The 9,591-nt window shown below is 41.0% G+C and overlaps 1 protein-coding gene across 1 annotated transcript in view; it reads right to left on the reverse strand.

Moving 5' to 3' along the window:
- The window catches only part of TPST1 (tyrosylprotein sulfotransferase 1), a 139,418-nt gene extending 130,039 nt beyond the window's left edge, over positions 1 to 9,379 (reverse strand). The window contains exon 1 of the mRNA XM_012640384.1: positions 9,124 to 9,379. The gene's annotated coding sequence lies outside the window, so the exon portion shown is untranslated. The remainder of the gene's footprint in view (positions 1 to 9,123) is intronic.
- Positions 9,380 to 9,591: the final 212 nt, after the last annotated feature.

Raw genomic sequence — 9,591 nt, forward strand, 5'->3', positions numbered from 1 at the left:
CTCAAGAAAATATCAGCAAACAAAATCCAGCAACATATATATATATAACTGAGAGGAACCAGTGAACTTGAAACTTGAAGCAGAACAACAGGAATTACCCAAACAACAGAGAAAAAAATAGGCTGGAAAAAATTGAAAAGAACAGTGTCTCATGTCATGAGAGACAATAACACCATGAGCAAGTACGACCTATTCCAGAAATGCAAGGTTGGTTCAACATATGAAAATCAATGACACAAACCATATTAATAGAATAAATGACCAAAAAAAAAAAAACACGAAAAAGGATCATACAGGCCAGGCGCAGTGGCTTACACCTATAATCCAGCACTTTGTGACGCTGAGGTGGGAAGATTGCTTGAGGTAAGGAGTTCAAGACCAGCCTGAACAAGAGCAAGACCCCATCTCTACAAAAAATAGAAAAATTAGCCAGCCCTGATGGTATATGTCTGTACTCCCAGCTACTCGGGAGGCTGAGGCAGGAGGATGGCTTGAGCCCAGGAGTTTGAGGTTGCTGTGAGCTAGGCTGACGCCACTGCACTCTAGCCAGGGCAACACAATGAGACTCTGTCTTTAAAAAAAAAAAAAGGGTCATATAAGTAGGCAAAGAAAAAGCATTTGACAAAATCCAACATGCCTTTATTATAAACACACTGAATAAACTAGAAATAGAAGAGAACACCATCAACCTGATAAAGAACATCTAAAAAAATGTGCAGCTAATTTCACACTTGATCACTTAATAATCAGGAACAAGACAGAACATCCACTCACCACTTCTACTCAACATGATTACAGGAGGTTCTAGCCAGAGCAAGTAGGCAACAAAAATAAGTTAAAAGGCATTCAGATTGGAAGGAAGAAGACACGATCAGAGACTATATGATTTCGTATATATAAAATCCTAATAAATCACTAAAAAATCATCAGAACTGTTAAGTGAGTTCAGTATGATTGCAAAATATAAGATCAATATAAGAAATTCAATTATATTTCTATATATTAGCAATAACAATCCAAAAATAAAATTAAGAAAACAATTTCAGTAACAATAGCATCAAAAGAATAAAATACTAAGAAAAAAATTAACAAAAAAGTGTAAGACTTGTACACTGAAAGCCAGAAAACAGTATTGAAAGAAATTAGAGAAGATCTAAATAAATAAAAAGATATCCTATGTACATGGATTGGAAGACTAAATACTGTTCAGATGGCACTATTCTCTAATGTGATTTAAAGGTTCAATGCAATCCCTATTAAATTTCAAACTCCACAAGGGTGCCAAGACAAGTCAAAGGGGAAAAAATAGTCTTTTTAACAAATGTTGCTGAAACAAATGGATATCTACAAGCAAAAGAATGAAATTGAACCTGTACCTCACACCATATATAAAAATTCATAAAAATGGATCAAAGACCTAAATGTCAGAGCTAAAACCATAAAAATCTTGGAAGAAAACACAAGAGTAAATCTTTGTGACCTTGTATCACGCAATGGTTTCTTATGAAATCTAAAGTATAAGAAAATGGAAAAAATAGATAAATTGGATTTCATCAAAATTAAAAAACTTTTATGCTTCAAAGGATACCATCAAGAAAGTAAAAAGACAACCCATAGAATGGGATATTTATATCTGCAAATCCTATATCTGCTCAGGGTCTAGTATCCAGAATACATAAAGAAATATTGCAACTGAATAATAAAAAGCCAACTCAATTAAAAAATGGGCAAAGGAATAGACATTTCTCTAAACATATACAAATGGACAAAAAACACATGATAAGATGCTCAACATCATTTGCCAGCAGGGAAATGAAAATCAAAACCACAATGATATGCCATTTTATACCCAGTAGGATGTCAAGAATTGAAAAGTCAGAAAATAAGAAGTGATGACAAGGAGGTGGAGAAATCAGAATCCTCATACACTGCTGATAGAAATGTAAAACGGTGCAGCCATTTACAGTCTGGTAGTTCCTCAAAATGTAAAATCTATCATTCTAGAGTTAAAATATGACTCAGTAATTCCACTACTAGGTATTAATACACACCCAAGAGAAAAGATAACACATCCACAGAAAAACTTATACATGAACATTCATGGCAGCATTATTCATAATAATGTGGAAAGAATCCAAATACCTATCAATTAATTAATGGATAAATAAAATGTGGCATATCCACATAGTGGAATATTATTCAGTGAAAAAAAGAAATGAAATGATACATAATACGTACATGGAAGAATCCTGAAACCATTATGCTAAGTGAAAGAAGCCAGTAACAAAGGGCAACATTTTGTATGACTCCATTTCTATGATGTGATCATAATGGATAATACTATTCTGTAATATAAATCTATAGAGACAGAAAATATATTAGTGGTTGCCTTGGGATTAGGAATGGGAGGGTTGAAGGTGATGGCTAAGGAGCGTGTGGTGTGGTTTCTTTGTGGGGTAATGAAATGTTCTAAATCCAAACATGGCAATGGATACACAACTCTGTGAATATACTAAAAGCAAATGAATTTATACTTTAAATGAGTGACTGTTTGGTATACGAAGTATATCTCAATAAAGCTGCTCCTCCCCCAAAAAAGTAGGCTGGGAACTACATACTAAACGTTTTAGGGTGATCTGCATACTAAAACAGAAGATTTAATTTAGATCTATAGCTCCTCACATAATATTCAAAATGTCCAAGACACAATCAAAAGTCACGCATGCTAAAAACCAAGAATATCACAATCTGAATGAAAAAGGACAACACATGCCAACACCAAGATGAATCAGATGTTGGAATGATCTGACAAGGATTTTAAAGCAGCCATCAAGTTTTAACAAGCAATTAGATATACTCTTGAAACAAAAGACAAAACAGAAAGTCTCATCAAAGAAATAGAAGATACAGAGAAGAACCAAATGGAAATTACAGAACTGAAAAATATAATAACCAAAATAAAAACTAACCATTGGTCTCCACAGCAGAACGAATATAAATAATAGGGTAAAGAACCACGCAACTTGAAACTGGAAGTAGAATAATAGGAATCATCCAATCTAAATAACAGAGAAAAAATTAGGCTGGGGGGAAAAAAAATGAAAAGAACGATTCCTCATGACCTGTGAGACAATAATAAAAAGATCTAACATTCGTATCATCCTAGTCACAAAAAATTATAGTCACTGAAAAATTATTCTAAGACATGGCTGAAAAACTTCCCAAATTTGGGAAAAGACAAAGCTACAGTTCAAGAAGGTGACAGAATCCAAATAGGATAAACCCAAAGAAATTCATTTAATTAGACATATCATAATTAAACTTCTGAAAACTAAAGACAAAGAAAAAACCTTTAAAGCAGCTGGGGAGAAAGAACATGTTATCTATAAGGAAACATGAATTCCAATGACAGAGGACTTCACATCTGAAATCATGAAGGCCTGAAGAAGGTGGCACAACGTTTTTCAAATATTGAAAGAAAAGAACTGTCAACCATAAAAGTTATAAAGAGCAAAAGCTAACAAAATCTTAAGAAAACAAAGAACAAATGAAGACAAAGAATGCCATGGTTTATATCTATACATGAGAAATTACAAAATAGGTTGATATCAATAGGAAACACCTTACTAGGTGTTTTCTGTAATACAGATTAAATATTTAGGAATTATAGATTTCCCCCTCCCCATCGCCAATACCAGTGAGATTCATATATGTATAGGGCTTCATGCATATTTCCCTTAATTTTCCTAGTTAAAGAGAAATCATTATGCCACTGTTCAAGATCTTTTATCAATTTGACAGTTTTTGTTCTAGTTAAAAATTCCGAAGCTTATGAGCCTAAAATCAGAGCCATTTATTTTAAAAAGACACAAGATCTAGATGCCTCAATCATCTGAAATGAAGTCTATTTTAAATAGTACTCGCTAAAGTGAAAGCCTGAATGTCTCTATAGTAACTGTCACAGCTTAACCACCTTAAAAGCCAAGTCATAATAGGGCAAATAATATTCATCTTAATCCATTCTAATTTATAAAGATCGTGTGTGTTTTTAAAACAAGAATGACTATGCAAGTTTGACTAGTGACATGTTAAGCAGTCAAGAAAGAAACAGCTGCCCAACTTGCAAAAATGTGAATTCAAGATCTGTTTTACATTACTACCGACTGATTCATTCAACCAACTTTGATCAAGTTTCTAAAATCTATCAAGTATTGTGCAAGATAGTGATGAAAAGATAAACTAAAGGCATGGTCCAGGCCTCAAGGAACTCCTGGTTGTGAGAAAAATGGACTCACAAGATATAATTTAGATAAAATGCAGTAAGTACTTTAATAGGTCCATGTACAAAATACCAGGAAAGTAAGAAACTAACCCTATTAACAAAGGTGATATTTATCCTGATTTTTAAAGAATGAATTAAATACTACTTTCCTTAGGGTTCTATCACTCCCTCTTTGCTCTCAGCCCGGTTCTCAGCCCTAGATGTATGTATATCACTGTCACATGGGAAGCATTTTTAAATAACAAGGTCTGGCCCTGCACGAGACCAAATCAATGAGAATCTCTTTGGATGCCTCCATCACCCATCTTGACCCTTTAAAAAGCTCCCCAGGTGTTTTTAAAGTAGCCTATGTTGGCTGGGTGGCTCACATGTGTAATTCCAGCACTTCGGGAGGCCAAGGAGCAAGGATCACTTGAGGTCAGGAGTTCGAAACCAGCCTAAGCAACACAGCAAGAACCTGTCTTTATAAAAAGTTTTTTAAAACTTAGCCAGGTGTGGTGGCGCATGTCTGTAGTCCTGGCTACTCAGGAGGCTAAGGCAGGAGGATTGCCTGAGCCCAGGAGTTCGAGGTTGCAGTTAGTCATGATTTTGCCACTGTACTCCAGCTTGGGCAGCAGAGCAACAATCTGTCTCTTAAAAGAAAAAGAAAAAAGTATCTTAGCAATCTCACCTACTTCTGATGACTTTAGCTTTAATCCTGGTGCAGAACCTCCACACACATCTCCATCTTTAGGCCTAACCGTTCTCTTGAGCTATTTCCCAGACATCAAGATGGTACCATTGGATGCCAAGGTTAACAGTGAGGAGGAAAAAAAAAAAAAAAAAACATGGTAGCACTGGATTTCTCCTTACCCTTCCAAAACCTGTTTCTTTTCCTGTATTTCCTATCTGAATGAACAGAACCACCACTGCCCAGTCACCCAAGCCAGAAATCAAGAAGTCATCTTTGACTCTTCCTTCTTCTTCTTGCCCTCACCTCCACACCTAACCAGTTCTCCTTATTCAGCTGATTCACTCTCACATCTATACCCTCAACTCCATCCCATCACCCTCACTGGTCTCGTCACCTTTCACCTAGACTCCTGTAACAACCCCCTTAACTGGTCTTCATGTGTCCAGTCTTGCCCTTTTATAACCCATTCTCCACAATGCTACCAGAGATTAGAGTGATTTTTCTCAAAACACATGCAGTTACAACACTCATTCATGTTACCTGCCAGAGTAGGGGATGCAGACATGAATCAAAATCCAGCCTGATTTCAAAGCCCTACCCTTAGAGCTGAGAAAGAGGAGAAAAACACATAAACAAGTAAATGCAATGATCACATGTATTTTGACAGTAGAAATTAAGAGGAAGATGAACTGAGGGGAGATGTGGGAAGGCTTTACTGCAGGGGCAACCATGAACATGTATAATCTACAGGTGGCTAAGGTGGGAAAGGGCATTCCATGGAGAAAGAGACACAAAGCCATCTAGCATGTTCAGGTAATGTAGGTGATTTTATACGGCTAAGGCAAAAGGCACAGCATGCAGCAAGACATGGAGGCTGAGATGGGAACAAACCAGACTTCGCAAGATCTTCCCAGGATAAAATCCTTCAAAGATTTCTCACTACCATCAGGATAAAACTACATAGTAAGACACACAAAGTCATTCACGAGCTGCTCCTATATACCTTTCCAGCCTCATCTCTCATCATGCCCTTTCTCCAGCCTTTTCAAACCATCAGTTCTTTCCTAAAAGAACCAGGTTGTCACACACCTTTGTACATGTTACTTTCTCTTCCAAAATGCCCATTTCCTCTTACCTTTCATTGTCTAGATTCAGCTTTTTGGAAAACTTTATTAGTTTATTGAGCACCTATTATGTGCCCAGCACTTTGCTATAAACTAAAGACACAATGAGATATGATTGAACCCCTTTCCTTAAAGAGTTCACTAACCAGTCAGGGTAAAAAATAAAAAACTGACCATTATAATGGTGTAAAAATGGATACGGCAGTATGTGCGAACACAAAGAAAATCACCTAACCCAAGTGGAAGAACAGAGGTAGTCAGAAAAAGTACTAGGTGCCTATGGACAGAAACCTTGCCTCATTCTCTCCAGGGTGGTGCTCCCAGAGCACTCTGTAGTCATCTTTGTCACAGTTTCACTCACACTATAGCGAATGGTCTGTTTCCTTAACTGCTTTCTGCTCTGGATCATGAAGGAACCAGGATAAGGATGAGCCCATGCTGCAGAAGGCCTGGAAGGAATGGTTCATAATGGTAAGTGTTAGGGAGCTGATGAAGAAAACACTGTTTTCTTTTTAAAGAAAACAGTGGCATAATCACATAGATATCTTAGAAATGAAACTAATTCCAGCAGCAGTCTGGAGGATGAACTAGAGTATAGGACCCAGAGACAATGAGGCCCATGAGGCTGCTGCTGACTGTTCAGGAAAAGTATAACCAAGGCCTGAACCAATCTTCTAGCAATAAGGAGAGAAAGAAAAAGAGTTGAGTTAGCAACAATAGGATTTAAGACAGACGATGTGATGAGAAAGAAGACAATTCCAAGGTTTCCAGGGTAAGGATCTTAAAATAGAAGGAATGTTTGTATGTGTATTGAGGGGGCTATGGATAGAGAGGAAGGGAAGGAAAAGATAAACAACCAGGTTTGAAGTACCAAGTATCTATGTATAGTTATGCAGTAGACAGATGAAAATTAGTACCTGAAGTTCAAAAGAAGTGGGGACCACACATACATCTTCAAAAACCATAAATATACAGGTGCTATTTGAAGCCATAAAAGGAAGTATAATCACCCAAGGAAATTAGAGAGAGAACAGAGAAAAGAACAAAAAATGAAACCCTAAGGAATGCCACGTTAATCTGAAAATTAAAAAAAGGAAGCAAAATATCAAGGGAAGGTTTTTTGTTTTGTTTGTTTTGGATGGTAGAAACCTGAGCATATATGCAGGCTGAGAGAAAACAAATGATAATTACGGGGAGAAATCAAAGATGTGAGCCTTAGAAAGGAGGATCCCTCTTCCTCTAAGATAAAAGGAAAGGAGATCAGAAATCAGATATGTACAGGCACAGATAACAATGACAGATCCTAAGCGTTCAGGGCTGATGCCCATCAATTTCTTCTGTGAAGCATGAGGCAAAATAAGCAAGGAAGAGAAGGCAAGAGTAGGACAAAGAGAGAAGAATGGTAAAGATGTGCAAACTGCCATTTAGATTTTAGTACATAAGAGGAAACTGAAGGGTAAGTCAAAGGATCACCAGGCAGTACAAGTGAAGTTGGAATCCAGAAGTTTAGAACAACACAATTCATGATTTTCTCCAGCTTGCCCTAGGGAGCCCAGGAGCAGAAAAAGCTGACTGATTCATCCAGGCTTGAGATCAGTAGTGCAAATGTGGCAAGAATAGTACAAGGCCCATAACAATGTTTTTATAATTTTAAAAAGTCAAATTTATTTTACTCTTTTAAAAAAAATGACTAGCTGTTTCCTCTGAGAGCCAGAAAGAGAGCTGGGGGAAGCAGAGGAAGGGTAGATAATTCCTCTTTCACTCCTAGAGAACTTGTCAGAACTTTCATTCCTAAGCATATTTGATCCCTGCAGCAGCTGATTCCAAGAGATCCAAACCTGATTCCTCCTGGCTCTTAAAGGATGAAAATTCACTGCAGCTCCCTGTACTATCCAGCTAATAGACAAACACATGCAACACTGCTTTATATATTAACACAATGCTATTTCAGCTAGGAGGTAGGGGTTCTTTCTTTCCTAAACACTGTAAATGGAGGGGGATGGGGATAATTATATCGCAAAGATTGCTGAATAACAGACTAAGAATCCTTTACAGAGGCATTTAACTATACATGACACAAAGACAGCATAATTGTTTCTTCTTAATAAATAATGGCAGTAAGTAATTGATCACTTAATCGCTTTATTACACTTGGAGTTCACTGATTCGTCCTGCCATCACCCATACCACTCTTCGGATAGCGGGTCAAATCCATGTGGATCCTAAACTGGCTACTACCATCTGGAGAGTACAAAAGGCGGAAGAGGCTAACATGTGTGAGCACCCACCACGTGCCGGGCCTACTGTGTGCCAGGCTCTGGGGAAGGCACTTTCCATGTTATGGATGCAAGTCACTTAAAGACGAATTAAGATGTTATGGATGTGGCATTCAGGATAGTGGGAAAGTGTCTGAAGGTTTAAGTGTAAAGGAAAAGAAGAAGAGATAGCGACGGTGGTTGATCAAAATGAAGGGAGAAAAGGCGAGTTGGGAAAAGGCGGCGTCTGGGAGCAAAAGAGCAAGACCCAGGGACACCTGGAGGGGGGCGGGCGACGGACACGTAGGAAGAACGCGGTACAAAGAGCAGGGATGGGGGTGCGCTTCCCGAAGCCGCAACCCGGGTACAGGTGAACGCAAAGACGATCTCGCCGGACGGGTAGTCTCATCTCGCGAAGAAGCCAAGCCCCAAAGGACTGCGGGGCTGGGACGTGGTACCAGCGTCGCGAAAAGAGAGGGGAAGGGGCAGAGGTGAGAGGGCAGGGAGATCGACCGCGCACGGGGGAGCGGGCGACAGCGAGAAGCTGCGATGGGGGAAGGGGCGTGGGAGCAGCCGCCGGATGGGCCAGAACCCGGGGAGCCGCGCTTGGGGGTGGGGTTGGACAGCCGCCGGGGGCAGACGTGGAGACCCGCGGGCAGGAGGCGACGTGGGGTCGAGGAATGCCAAGACCGAGCCGGCTGGGACCCGGAGCCGGGTGGAGACGGCAGAAAACAGGGGAACCGGGGCGGCACTCCGAGCGGAGCCGCAGTGAGCGCGGCGTCCCCTTACCTGGGATGCGTGAGGAGCCGCCGAGCCGCCGCGCCAGCATCCCGGGCTCAGCTGCTTCTCCTGCCGCCCTAGGTGGGGGCCATTTCGCCCGCCCCGCGAACCAGCCCTCACTGCCAGGCGCCAGCAGCTGCCAGCCTGGCCCGACCCAGCGGAACAGAGCCGCCGCGACCCGCGCCCGCGGCCGTCTCAGCAGCGACTCCCGCCGTCGCAGCCTCTGCGCCGGCTGCCAGCCTCCCGGGCGGTCGCCGGATCACACGCGTGCTGTGATTGGCTGCCGGACGCCCGGCCGGGTGCTGTGTCGGCCTCTCTGATTCGCGGGTTCCGGCCGGCTGCCCACCGAGGGAGGCGGGACTTAGTGCTCGCTCGGTCCGGCCAGCGCCGAGAGGCGGGGGTCTGACGTCGCGGCCGGGCCGGCGCCCCCGCCGCCCTGCTCGTGCGCGCTCCCGTGGGGGCTTCCTGGCCTCCACC

The sequence above is a fragment of the Propithecus coquereli genome, unplaced genomic scaffold, assembly GCF_000956105.1.
Source record: "Propithecus coquereli isolate 6110/MARCELLA unplaced genomic scaffold, Pcoq_1.0 Scaffold150, whole genome shotgun sequence".
NCBI classification, from domain to species: Eukaryota; Metazoa; Chordata; class Mammalia; order Primates; family Indriidae; genus Propithecus; species Propithecus coquereli.